The sequence below is a fragment of the Pelodiscus sinensis genome, chromosome 12 (assembly GCF_049634645.1).
Source record: "Pelodiscus sinensis isolate JC-2024 chromosome 12, ASM4963464v1, whole genome shotgun sequence".
Lineage (NCBI taxonomy): Eukaryota > Metazoa > Chordata > Testudines > Trionychidae > Pelodiscus > Pelodiscus sinensis.
In genome coordinates, this window is record NC_134722.1 from 18,466,686 (window position 1) to 18,481,452 (window position 14,767).

At 39.5% G+C, this 14,767-nt stretch overlaps 1 long non-coding RNA gene across 2 annotated transcripts in view; it reads right to left on the reverse strand.

The window, feature by feature from the left end:
• Positions 1-5,893: 5,893 nt before the first annotated feature.
• LOC102452250 (uncharacterized) overlaps positions 5,894-14,767 on the reverse strand; it is a 108,660-nt gene continuing 99,786 nt past the window's right edge. Inside the window, exons 4-6 of one of the 2 annotated variants that reach the window (XR_003090736.2) lie at positions 14,186-14,410; positions 7,829-7,880; positions 5,894-7,100 (exon numbers count right to left, since the gene is read on the reverse strand). This is a non-coding gene — a long non-coding RNA (uncharacterized LOC102452250). The remainder of the gene's footprint in view (positions 7,101-7,828; positions 7,881-14,185; positions 14,411-14,767) is intronic. The other variant, XR_012906806.1, reaches the window with a different exon arrangement.

Genomic DNA, 14,767 nt, shown 5'->3' on the forward strand with positions numbered 1-14,767 from the left:
AGGTCCCAATAGTGAGAAGGTGGGGCAAAGGAACCCCCCTTGCCTCCTTACCTTTTGTTTTTCCAAGAGTAGTTTGTGCGGAGATGGATATGGATAAGTTCTTGCTATGATGGCAGGAAACCAGCAGCAGCAAGTGACCCAGCACCCACAGCAACAGTCACAGCTAACACAGCAAACCCATCAACACCAACTACAGATGACGCAGCAGCAGGAACAACAGCAATAGCTGCTTTGAGAACTGATAACTCAACACCAGGCCCAGCAAGAACATCTGTTTGAACAGGTCCCTGATCTGCTGCAACCAAGAGGGTCTGCAAGCCCAGTCACCTTGGGGAGAGGGCCCAATGACACTGGACTAGGGCTACCCATCCGCTTGATTAAGATGGGACCAGGAGATGACCCTGCGGCCATTTTACATAGCACTGGCACCATGATTAGTCCATTTTTGGTGACCATGCTCAGGCTCCCAGAAAGCCTGCTAATTCATGCAAATGTGCATGTTTTATATGATGATAAAGTGGAACTATCCTCACATATTTGCAAAGGTCACAAAGAGCCATTCGATAACTTTTTTTTTTTTTGGTAGCATAAATCATTTTTTCTGACCCAGCCCTTCTGAGGAAATACTGGAAAGTACAGGTGGAAGTGGGATCTCAAAATTCTTCCAAACATATTCCACAGTTAAATAGGCTGAGAGAGATGTTTGATTAGGCAAGTAACGGCTGCCTGAAGAAACGGGACAAAAAGCCTCATAAGATTTGACCATCACTAATAAATATCCATACCCAATGGCATGATGTTGAATATTGACACTGACTTACTTCAGAATTACAGTTATTAATAAAAAATGATGATATATTTTTCATCTTAAATACTTCATATTTTAGCATTATAAGGCAAGTATTATATAGTTATTATGCTATTATTATTGTTATTAAATACCGTGCGACAGTATTGAGAGATCCCAACTAAGATTAAAGTCTCCATTGCACTATGGAGTTTTCTATAGACAATCTAAATAGACAAGGCAAACAGATGGTGGGAAGAGAAACAGGCTAAAGGTCAAACACATTATCCAGACCCTGAATTAGAACCTAGGTCTCAATTATTTGCCCTAGCCACACTGCCTCTTGAGCAATTCTGTTATTGAAGAAGTCAGGCATCAACCCTATTAGCTATGACAGGCTAAGCGAGCACTATACAATGAGCTAAATTGAAACCTGACAGTGTGCTCGGCACTGCACAAGGCACGGAAGACATGATGGGGCCAGATCATCAGCGAATGTAAATCTGCAAGTTCTGTTTGCTTTAGTGACGCTTCAACAATTTATAAGTAGCTGAGGGCCTTGCCTGTGCGCCAAGGAAATTATAATTCAGATTTATGAAGAAGACATTTTGTATCTAATATAATTGATTACAGCCTGGAATGCGAACAGAACCTAATTTGTACTAATGAATCCTATGCATAACACAGCAAGGCATTTAATAGTATGGAGACCAAAAAATGCCAAACCAGATGTCATTTATGGTGATGACAATGTGCGCAGATGGTTATGTTTCCCGTCCCTCTCTGTCCCCTTCAAGTTTGATAAGAACGCATTTGAGTCAGGAGATTCCTTTAAAATTCAGTGCATATTAATTCCATGCCACAGTACTCCATGTACTCTATCCTTCACAACCCTATAATAGTTATCTTTGTACTATGGAAATGCTTGTCTGCTCTGGCAAATTTTGATAAATGGAACTTCAGATTAAAAAGAATATAATCAGGATTGAAGTCAACATATCACTTGGGGAAAAAATAAACCTGACTTCATTAAATTACAGAAGTTCAGCATGTGTGTGAGATATGGCAATAAACAATAAATCTAATTTATATCTATAAAATATGTATTAGTATTCACATAATGTATATTTTTTCAGTTAGCCCATACATATTTTTGTTGGTGGACACACTTTTTGTGTGTCAAGAGGAAAACATATTTTGTTTTGTTTTTTGCAAAAACAACACTCCATATCAATGTTAACTGAAAGCTCCATACATCTATAATATAAGCTTTCCCTAAATTATTTTATGTTTGCCAGATCTGCAAACCTATTGTCTTTATGTTAGGTTGTGCTTTCATAAAACATGAGTTGCTCAAATTCTAAATGAAAATTTAAAACATTATTTGCCAAAATGTCAATCAAGTTTCAAGTCAACTTTGGTGTCTAATGAATAACAGCATAGCTATTTTGGTGTATCAGAAAAGAATCTTGACTCACTAAAAAAAGCAATTTAGAAAAGGCAGTTTGCACATATTCTTTACTGTCATTGAATGCCATAAAACCTATACAAGGTGGGTTATATAACAGCCCTTCTCTTGTATTAGAAGTCTACACAAGATTATAAAATTAAAATATAGGAAGCAAAAATTTAGGATTGGTTTTAATGAAGGAAAGACAGGTGTTTAAATTAATGAAGACTGTGCAAGCTAAGTAAGAGAACATAATAGAAAAATAAAATAGCTACTCAGACAAGACAAATAGGAATGCATCAACAGGCATTGTACAGAATTAGAATGGCACAGCCAGGGAGACAATCTTTTTATCACAGCAGAAGTATATACTAAAATTTTCACTTCACATTGTAATGTCATCTAAGGAACAGATGGCAAAATGCCACTTGAACAGGAAGATGTCAAGAAAGAGTATTGTCAAACGCTATATAAAGAGCTAAGTGATGCTCCAGATATTGCTTTGTAAGTGTAAGGCCATGATCTACAAAGTCTTAAAATATTCCCATTTATGAAGCAAAAACTAAAATAAAAAATTCTCTCTGCAAAATCTCCTTCCTGTACTCTAGCTTCAGAGAAAGATGACAGCAGCCCCAATGTATTTCAATTAAACTGTAAAGTCATAGACTGCTGTAAATGCTACATCATTCTAAGTATACTTCAATAGTTTATAGCTGACAAGACCTAAGTAAGGACTGAACTAAGATAATTGCTGTCACCTTTAGGAGAAAAAAAAAAAAACAAATACTTGCATACTTCAAAAGCCTCAGGGGGTAGCCCAGTTAGTCTGTAACTGGAAAAACTTAAACAAGGAATAACCTATCAGCACCTTAAAGACTAACAAACCATGTAGATGGTATCATAAGCTTTTGTGGGTACAACCCACTTCTTCAGATGAATGTGAAGAAGTGGGTTGTACTCATGAAAGTTCATGATACCATCCACAAGTTTTGTTAGTCTTTAAGGTGCTGCTAGACTACCCATTGTTTTTTAAGTTTCTGCTTGCATACCTATAATACTTAAATCAGCTACAGATCAGCTTTCGACACTTCCCAATTCCTTCCAAAGCATGGATGTAATGAGCTACTCATTATTATTTTTCTATAGTAAAAAGAAGGGCAACCGGTTGACCTCAAAGTGGAACTGATGTTTTGCTGCCTTCAGCTACTAATACTTGCTACTAAAAATGACACAGTTGAATTCCCTCACTTTTTCATTTTTCCATTTATGATAAGATAGCAATGTGGGTGCTGCTAGAGGGTTTGGGGCATAAAGTACAAATTGTTGGCTGGGTGATGATCAGTAATCTTGAAGTATAATATAGAGACAATGTAAGTTTCAGCTTGTTCCTACAGGCTGTATAAACAGCCATAAAAGCACTCAGAAGAGATTGGTCATACTCCTATGACAGTATAACTGAATGCTAATTATACTACCAGGAAAAAAGGCATAAGTGGCTACAGATCTCTATTTCACTGTGTAGTCAAGCTTCTAGGACTGAAAAATCCTGCTGATAATACTTTAAGAGCAAAGGAAGGTAACGGGCTCTGGCAACATGCTCTTGCTGATAATATGGTTTGGTTATTTAAACAAATCCATGTATCCAATTATGAGTCATCAAGCTAACAAATGTATAATAAGATCACAGAGGGAAAAGTGAGTTGTGTGCCAGGCATTTCTGATCTCTCAGAGTGAAATCCACCATATGGCAAGGGACAGGATAATGTACTAAGACCTAATCACCAGAAATTGGTCCAATAAAATATATTACCTCACCTTGTAAAAAACAATGAGTACTCCTGTAGCACCTTAGAAATTAACAAAACCCACCTTGTATCTCTAATAGAGAGCACAGACAATTTCCTGGGCTGCTGCATGGGTTAATTTCTTCATAGATAAAACACCCTTCATCCACATGGGAAATATTAAGGACAAAACTTCATATTTTATGTTATTGTACTTAACATGTTAAAGCAAAACAGATCTTCCAATGAACTCCAAAGCACATCTCACCCTATAGCCATAATAAATACATAATAAATTAGAGTTTGCTTATTTTTCTTTTAAAAAACCAAAATGGTTGCTTGTGTTCCATTTTAGTATATCATTGATTAAAGACTTATTTTATTTGTAAAGAGAATATTTACCCAGAGTTTCTCGGATCCTGAATTCAATTAATTTTTGTTTTTCTTCATTTAAACCATTGCTCTGTAGCTGGGCTGGGGATGAAGATTTCAGTATACAGGCTCTCTCTCAGGGAGTGTGGACAACCCCAGCCCTCTCCCATTGCAGCAACTTGGAACAGCTGAGAAGCATCTCTCCACAGCTGCTGCAGCTCCAGCGAGCATAGCTGGAGGACAGGTGTGCATGACGTCCCCTGGCTGGAGTAGGTCCAGGTTTGTTTGCCCCTCACGCTCCAAAGCTTTCGAAAGTGAAAGTAGTCCGGGGGGGAGGGGACAGAAACCCCTCCCCTTTTTCAAAAAGCTGCGTAAACCTCATTTTTTTGAGGAAAAGTGGCTTTTTAAAAAAGGGAGGGAGGTTGCCCAAAAAAACACATCTAGACTACTTTGCATGAATTTGCATATACTCTTTCAAATCTTCCCCGTAGTCTAGACGAGCACAGAATGAGGAATATAGCAAAGTGTGCACTTTTCCCTCACTCCCTGGTGAAGGGGAACAGCCAGCAATAGTCCCATATGAATCAGGGAGGGGGGAGCTTAACCCCCCACCTTCGCCCTCCCTAAAACGCTCTTGTGGGTGGGAGGTTCAGGGGTGGGACACTCCCAAATTGAGGGTGGAAATGTGCCCCAGCTAGCTCCTTTCACCTGCCTCTTGTTTCTGTATGGTTTATGAGAAGCAATCCCATTGCAGGCACATCTCATTTTCCTTACACAACCAAACCCTTACTTTGTTTTAAGTTATGATAAGAGGAAGCTATATATTGAATTTGGTGGTGCTAGCTCTTACCATATAGGAGATCTTGAACAAAGAGACAGACAGACAGACTCTCTCAAATATACAAGTGAAAGAAATATAGTTAATATATTAACTTTTCCTTTTTTGTTTTGCGTGTTAAAATTTACTCCTTATATAACTATAGGCAAAGATAATTGAGCCTATAGTGACAATTCTGAGTACTTACCTATGTGAGTCATTCCATTGAGTTCTCTGGTTCATGTAAGCATGAATTTGTTTACATAAGCATTGCAAATTGTATCCCTCTGTTTCTAATCCAGGGTGTAAGCACAAAATAAAAAAAATATTAAAACAACTTTTTAAAAAGACAATCTTTCTAAAAGCGCACACCAAAAGATTAAAAATATTTTTTTAAAAAGTACACCAAAAAGTCAAAAGTAAAGTTTTACGCTAGCAATGTAGGAGAAAGATTGTAGGAGAATGATTCAAGATACTTGCTAACTGTTAGCCATACAACCTTTCTCCTACATTGCTAGCTTAAAATTTTATTTTTGACTTTTTGGTGTACTTTTGAAAATTATTTTTAGTCTTTTGGTGCACTTTTAGAAAGATTGTCTTTTTTATTTTTTTTTATTTTGTTGTTTTTTTAGGTCTTAAATCTAGTGTGTTTAAACTAATAAAAACTCCAAGGTTTGTTTTAATATGTTTATGTATGTTGAGCTAGGCTGTTTTACAAAATGCTTTTTGCACTAGGTATTACATTTTTAATTAAAATCAGTTGTGTTTAAGACAAGGATAAAGTAATTGAGGTGATCAATCGTTTTGTTGGTTAAAAGGAGGAAGGCTTCAAAGACGCTATAATTCTTCTAAGGAGTTTTTTGACAAACATTGTCGCCCATGATTTTGTTTGGATCAATTTCATCGATCTCTATGCTTTCCAAAGAAGAGACTCGACTGTGCACAATAAATGGTTGAGCTAGTGCAAACTATTGAGAGCCAAGGTTCACAACTGCTCTGTCCACCGTGGTCCCTTGTAGTTTGTGGACAGTGATTGCATAAGCATGGATGATTGGAAGCATTCGCTGCTCCACCAAGTCATACCCAAAATTCACTTGAAATTGATATGTTATTGGCTCGATGATGTGCTTTGCGACATCACCTTCTAATTCAATTTCAGCTTTAGGGATATCGGTTTTGTGAATTTGGTAGTGGCAGAAGTAGGACCATATTATATTGGTGATGGTGCCAATTTTGCCATTGACCAAGCCTTTTGCTTGATCAACATAGTACTAAAGCATAACTTTAACACCTACATGTACTACAATTATCTTTGGAATGCCTGCCATTTGATTGATCGTTATTGGGATAGCTTGATAAAGATTAGGCACTCGTCTTTTCTGCTCAATGAGAGTATCTTGCTCTGTGATTGTGAACATTTGGAGGTTCGCATTGTCTAAAGTTGACATAACTTGATTATTGTGGTTGCCTACCATTTTACAAGTTGGTATGATTCTCAAAGCTTTTCTGGGTGAAAAGTCCCCTTTTTGTTTGCTTTCCTCACATTTATGCAGTAAAATATTTAGTCGTTCTTGCGTGAGTTTTTCCTCCAGAAGATTATTTAAAATTTTGATAAATGTTGTATCCCCTCGCTGTCGCGTGTTTTCAGTCAATTCACAAAGCTAAAAGGTGACAGAGCTGCACAGTAGGTCTCATTGAAACAGGTTGCTTATAAATGGGACTGCCTGATACTGGTGTAAGTTGAGGGAGACCACTGAAGATGATGTTCAGGACTCCCAAAAGTTCATCAACATTGATCAAATATTAGTTTATAGAACTTGTTACCCATAGCTTCTTCCTCTGGATGTTGTTATGGTGGATTTTCTGCTCCTTGTTCTTCTTCCTTCGGGGCTTTTCAAAATAAAACAAGATGTACTATTTACAGTATTTCTAATTCATTAGAGTATTATGAATCAAGTCCACAGATATTACATCCAGCACTACATTATTTTGCTTGGTTCCTACTACTAGTATCTTACAGATGGTAAATATTTGTCCTTTGACTATAATATTTGTATTGATTGTTTTCCCTGCCCTCTACTTAATGGTCACATATATGTGACTTTCTGCTCATTTATTTAAAATCATAACAAACCTTGGTAGTAATCTAACTTAAAGACAGATTTCCTCATTTTCAAGATTAAGTCCCTATCCTGTATAAAATGTGAGACTATATAACATCAGAAATAGCCATACAAAAAGAAAAGAAAGTCAAGTTTACATTGTATGAGGGTGAGTAGCATACAAGGTTTAAAAAAGAGCAATCAGGTAAGTTCATAGAATTCCATGTAGGTCCTCAGCACTGGAGCTGAGAGAGAAATTTTGCATGAGATTCAGATGGGCCCTGTTCATCCAGAACACGATGGGAGGTAGGCGTTATGGAGCACCTCATTATTTAACTGTACAGTGGATGTTCAATGCAGCTGCTCCATAAAAGTAGGCATATAGTAACAGATAAATGGATAAAGGATTTGAGGAGAGGTGCTTGGTAATTGAGAGACTGACAGTAGCTGGGGATTTCTATAATTGATATGGCCTGGAGCCAATGCCCCGCACCCAATCATTATAGTTCACTTTACCTCTTTGATGAGGGAGATGATTGGTGGGGTCTTGGTAATGGATTTGCTGAATCTGGATGGAAAGAGGGGAGTTGGTGAAGCCTTCTCCCTGGGACTGTAAGGTCCCAACAATGTATCTGCTTGAGGGGCCTCAGTGGAATGTGTGTGCGTGGGAGGGAGCTAGTAAAGGCTCTCTCTCTCTCTCTCTCTCTCACACACACACACACACACACACACACACACACACACACCCACCCACCCACCCACCCCGCCAGGTCAATTATGGCAGAAAACAAAGGAAGGTTACCTGCACTGTACATGTTCTCTGCTGGCTAGTCCCAGACATCTAATAGTAAATATGTGGCCTGATTAAACCCATAGCAAATGTCTCCTGTCCTTCTTTTGGCATACCCAGACAATTGCCTACACTCTCCATAAAAGCAAAAGTCACTTAAAGCTATGTCTAAACTGCACTGCTTTTCCAGGATACCTCAGGTATCTGGAAAAGCAATGCTGTGTCCAAGGAATGTGTCCACTTTTTTTGGAAAAAAAATCATCCCTGTAAACCTTGTTTTATGAGGAATAAGAGATGTGTTGAAAGAGCACTTTTTTCTGAAATTTGGCACTGTGTAAATGTGCTGAATTTTGGAAAGTCTCTTTAGACATATAGCGGAAAAAGATATGCAATTTGTGTACCACAAATTGCGTTTCTATTTCTGACGTACCATTGCAGTGTATACCTAGCATTAGAAACAATATAGCAAAAGTGCACCAATATGTTGCTACTAATGAGCATCTACTGTATTGGCTTTTGAAAAATGTTTAAATATTTCTCCTGTTCTCCAATTATACCTATAACAATTTCTTCTGAGTACCATATTTATCCCATTTAAACCCTATTTTGAATGCTTACATGAGGGCTGTGTCTACATTGGCATCCCTTTCCGGAAAAGGGATGCTAATGAGACACTTGGGAATTGCAAAACCACGGGGGATTTAAATATCCCCTGCGGCAATTGCATTTACATGGCTGCCGCTTTTTTCTGGCTCGGGGTTTTTGCCAGAGAAAAGCGCCAGTGTAGACGCGATTTTCCAGAAAATAAGCCCTTTTCTGGAGGATCCCTTATTCCTACTTGAAAGCCCCTCCCCCCGGCGCACTGCGCACCTTACAGCTGCACCTGATTGCAGTTCTAAGGGACACCGCATGGCCCCCGGCCCCGGGTGCGCAAAGCCTGATGGCAGCTCTAAGGGGCAGTGTGCAGCCAGGTGCATAGCACCCCTTACAGCTGCCATCAGGCACCCCCCATTGGTTGGCACCCCAGGCAGCTGCCCAGCTAGCCCCCCCTTAATCCGGCCCTGATATTGGTTTATAAAGGAGTATATACAATTTTTTGTAAAAAAGTGAAGCATCGAAGAACAGGGGTTGGCTAATCAATAGGTTAGAACAAAAGTTGATGATTTTAAGATCTAATGAATTGAATAGCTAATATATTTTCACTGTAGATCGGCAGTCATCAATAGCAGATCAGGATGTTTTGCTTACCTGAAGCATATGCAGGCATGGAGAACCACAGTTTCCAGTAGCAGTGGTTTGTTGTTCCTGACAATAGGAGTTGTGGGATATGGCAGCCAGTATGTACCTCTCCCAGCTCCCATTGACAAGGAAGAGCAAATCGTGGCCACTGGCAGCTGAGGGGCTATATGTCTGAGGACAACAGGTAAACAAAACTTTCCAGCCCACCAGCGGCTTACTCTGATGGGCCAGGAGCCAATGTTTTTTGCCATTTTTACCTCTCCCTTTTGGGGAAGGTTTATAAATGAACAGTCAAGTGAATGAGTACATGTGGTAGGTAAAATTGTGTGCCCTGTGTATGCAGATCAGATTAGATGACCACAATGGCTTATTCTACCTTTATAAATCATTGAGTCTCTGTCAACTGTAATGAGATGATAATGAGAACTTTACGGCTACGTCTACACTGGCATGATGTTCCAGAAATGCTTTTAACAGAAAAGTTTTCCGTTAAAAGCATTTTCGCAAAAGCACTTTTTCCGGAAAAGCGTCCGTGGCCAATCTAGACACGCTTTTCCACAAAAGAGCCCCGATCTCCATTTTCGCAATTGTTTTTTTTTTTGCGGAAAACAGAACTATGCTGTCTACACTGGCCCTTTCGGGCAAAAGTCTTTCGGAAAAAGACTTTTGCCCGAATGGGAGCAGCATAGTTTTTCCAGAAAATCACTGATGAATTTACATTAGATCATCAGTGCTTTTCCGGAAATTCAAGCGACCAGTGTAGACAGCTGGCAATTTTTTCCGGAAATCAGATGATTTTCCGGAAAAACTTGCCAGTGTAGACACAGCCTACTTGAATGCCAGGGTTTGGCCTATTCTTATCCATCTTACGCCTTCACAGAAATTGTCTAGATAGCAGAATTGTGGGGAAGGTTGCACTACAGAAATGGGAGCAGAATTTTGGCAGTCAGTGCATGCAATGCAAGAAAAAATGCTACAACATCAACCACTAAATCTCTTATATTTATTGATCCTGATGGCATGTAGTAAAATTGGCTCATTCTTTAATCTCTGGCAGGGTTCTTCATTTATTCAGTTTTGGTTAATGAGTAGGACCCTGCACTTCACCAGACGTCATCCTTTCTAGATTGACTTATCTCTACTGGGATATGGAAATGATTTACATGATTTACATACTCATTTGACAGTGGTTATTTGTGCAGACTCTTTCTTCTGTCCCATATATATTCTGGTACTATTATGAACCATTAGTAAGTGTCAGCATATAGCTTTGGTGCCCCCCCCTCCCCCTCCCAGGAGCACTCAAAGAACTGAATTGTGTCTCAGTTCTCTTTTATTATAGGGGAAGGTGAGTTTTGAGAACCTTTCTCTTGGAGTTTCTTATTTCTCGAGCTGCAGGCAGCAGTTCTGGCTGGTTTGTTTACATATTTATTTAAACAGAGGGTTGTGGCACCAATACCCCACACATTTGCATAAGAAGAATAGCTAGCAGGGCACACAGCTTTGCCAGGCCCCTAGCAAGGATGAAGAGGCTGGCTCCACCCTCCTGGAAGGAGCAGTGGTTTGGGTGGAAGGGGCAGGGCAGGAGCAGCCAGCCCTCAGTGTTGTCTGGAGCGCGCCATGCTGGGTCTCTCCCCCAGTGGTCTTCACATCATGGCAGTACTCCTGCGGTGATTTAATGGGCCCAGAGCTCTAAATTCCATCATTGCTGTAGTAGTGGTGTTGGCAGCTGGAGCCCTGAGCCCTTTTGAATTGCTGGGCCCTGGGACAACTATCACCTTTACCCCTATGTTGACGGGCCTGGGAATAGCAGCTCCACCTTAATACAGGTAAACCAGCAGGCACCCCACACATCCCATATACATCTTAAAGGTGAATTCCAAGGATCAAAATGGGTCTCCCAGTGGTATCAGATGGCAGAACTAAAGAGAGGAATAACTTTTACCATGGGAGGCCTACATGGTTTCTCCAAAGCCATTCACTGATGAGGGTGTTACAAGAGCAGACATTGTGGTTGGAAAGAGAAATGCAATGAAGGAAGGAGGACAGAAGAGTGGAAAGAAGGAACAAATGAGTTCCCAAAAATGAAGGAAGAGGGGAGGTTGAAGATGATGAAAGTCTCACACATTACTCACTGGCTGGGAGGTCAGAAGACACTGTGGTGGAGCCAATAGGGGCACTGGGTGGAGGCACAATGTTGAGGGAGATTAAGTGATAGGCATCAAGAGTCTGAAGCTAGAACAGTGAGCTGCTTGGTGAAGCAGTCAGCTGAGTGCCCTTTTGACTAAATGATACAGGGTGGTATTTCATACAAGGGAAGTGTGCGGAGGGTGAGGTTTAGAGTCAAACAGGTTGTCAGGACTGTTCCTCACTCCGGCATTTAAATTTATTTATTTAAAAAAATGATTTTTATTACAAAAAAGATAAACTTGATAAAGCATATTTGGTTGCTAGATGGTATAGAGTAAGGAAGATAAATTAAAAATAGAGAAAAGTCTCTGGGCACAATGCTAGATGGTAACTGGGGAGGGGAGGCATAGATTCTCATAGAGCAGTTCAAACCAAACTAGAAAATACAGGGAAAATACCCTAAACGTGACTAAATTCACTTTTTTCCCCCCTTCTACTTAATTCCAGTCTCTTCTTTGTTCAGTCCACTCTTATGCTCCAAATTCCTTGGAGGCACAGTAGCTGGGTTTAAATTATTCTGTCTCTCTCAGCTCCTGGTTTTTCTCTTCCCCACAAAGACTATGTCTACACTACAGATTTTTTGCAGAAAAACTGCCATTTTTCCACAAAAACTTGCAGCTCATCCACGCTGGAAGCATGTTCTTTCGACAGTAAATTGACAGTAAATTGAAAGAACAGAGGAGTTTCTGAGCAATTGGTATTCCTCTTTCTAGGAGGAAGAAGCCTTTTTGCGAAAGAGTTCTTTTGCAAAAAAGGCATGTGTGGATGGGGAAGAGGGGTTTTTTGCACAAAAAGAGGAAAGAGGAAAAAGCACAGGTGCCCTGGTGACCATTCTGTGCACACCAATCAGTGCTTACTTTCGAGAGAGCATCCATGCAGCGTGGACGCTCTCTTTCACAAAAGCCCATCATTTTTTATGTGGCTTTGCAGTGTGGATACGCTCTTGCGCAAGAAGTTTTTGCAGAAGATCTCTTCTGACAAAAGCTTCTTGCGCAAATAGCCTCCAGTCTTGATGTAGCTAAAGAACACATTGAAGGAATCTTTCTCCAATTCAAATTTCAATATTCTATCTCAATTGGTTCTCTAGGCCTCCTGGTCAACACATTTAGTAGCTACCTGAGTTTAACCCCTTAGGCCGTGTCCAGACTCAGGGTTTTTTTCGGGAAAAGTAGCCTTTTCCCGAAAAAACTTCCCCTGCATCCAGACTCAAGCCGCGTTCTTTCGAAATTATTTCGAAAGAACGCGGCTTTTCTTTCGATGGCGGTAAACCTCGTTTCACGAGGAAGAACGCCTTCTTTTGAAAGTTCCTCTTTCGAAAGAAGGCGTTCTTCAATATAAAGAGGCCGTCTTCGAAAGAGAGCATCCAGACTCGCTTGGTGCTCTCTTTCGAAAAAGCGGATTTCTCTTTCGAAAGATCCGCCTGCAGTCTAGACGCGATCTTTTGAAAGAGGCTCTTTCGAAAGATGCTTTCGAAAGAGCCTCTTTCGAAAGAAGCCTGCAGTCTAGACATAGCCTTAGTGACCAGATGCTGGTCAGCACTCCTGGGTTGCGTCTAGACTGGCATTATTTTGCACAAATACTTTTAACAGAAAAGTTTTTCTGTTAAAAGTATTTGCACAAGAGAACGTCTACACTGGCACAGATGCTTTTGCACAAAAGCATATATTTTGTGTAAAAGCATCCGTGCCAGTGTAGACGCTCTCTGTGCAAGAAAGCTCCGATGGCCATTTTAGCCATCGGGGCTTTCTTGCACAAGAAATTAATGTTGCTGTCTACACAGGCCCTCTTGCGCAAAAACACTTGTGCAAGAGGGCTTAACCCTGAGCGGGAGCATCAGAGTATTTGCTCAAGCAGCACTGATTTTGTACAGTACAAGGTCAGTGTTCTTGTGCAAATACTCGCGGCCAGTGTAGACAGGCGGCAAGATTTGGCAGTCTAGACACACCCTGCTGTCCATTACACAGGTCAACAGAGTTGTAGTTGAATTCACTGTAAATGAGAGAAAAGGATTGAAAGAGGGAGCAACACATTAAAATCAGAGAAGAAAGGCAGGGAAAAGTAGTAGATGATAGCAATGTGGTTGAGGAGTGAAGATTATAATTGAATGAGGTATTTCTCAAAAGGAGGATAGTAATAATAGGGAAAAAAGATAGTGAGAATATATTCATATTTGGTAGGCTGATTATTCATTTCAATATGGAAAGCATGAATATTGTCTCTTCTGCTTATTTGAAGGTTGTTGCTTGTGGAGTTTTTGTTTGTTTGTTTGTTTTGCCTAGCCTTATGTAATTTTACTATTTTTTCCCCACAGAATAGAAGGGATGTGACTGAGATATGGAAAGATCGCATGCCTTACATGTATTATTTTGATGCCTTATCTTTTGGTATTGTGAGTTTTATATCAGTGTACAATCTCTTCTGTTTCTACTGTGCTTTACTGCCCTACCTTTCAACTTAAAATAAAATGTCTAAAGCTACAGTTTTCATGGTTAGGCATGATTGCTATGTGTAAATTTATGTTGACTATTCCTAAATGACTATTCCTAACTTTCTCTTAACAATTAAAGGGGCTATGTAGGTATTTTCTTTGATCTACTTGTGCCTCTTATTTCCAAAGTGGTGAAAATAATTCTGCTAAGGTTTTTCCTACTTACGTTTTCAATTGTTTTCCAAATCACAGAGTGAATTTACTTCAACTTGAGTTCATCTGTCTCAAGAGAGCTCCAGTTTTTTCACTATTTCTTTTTCTTGTCTGTAGGAAATGCATGTCTATGTTATCTGTCCCCAAAGTAGGTGCATTTACCAGCACTATTATCTGAAGTTGTTTATTGGAAACAGTTTATAGCTTGATGACTGAATTCCTCAATGTTAAGATTCATCTGGATAATTGATAAATTATATATTCAGCATTTTCTAAATAAGGCAAACAGTTCTTATTCACACAATTCACATTTTTTCCAGCAAAACGTTATTATTGAAATTAAATACTATAGTGGCTTCTCAGAGAATAGTATCAGAAGCACTGACTTTTAATGGGGCAATGCATTTTAGAAGCAAGTGCTGAGTGAATTGTAAGTGACTTTACAAAGGGTTCAGTATTCCCCTTTCCTCAAATTGCTAGATTTGACAAATTCCATATAAGATTTATTGCATATTATGACTGCTTTGTGTAACAGGTCCAAATTTGAATTCCATATATTTCTTAAACAAATAAAAAACACTTCACAGCTACTTGA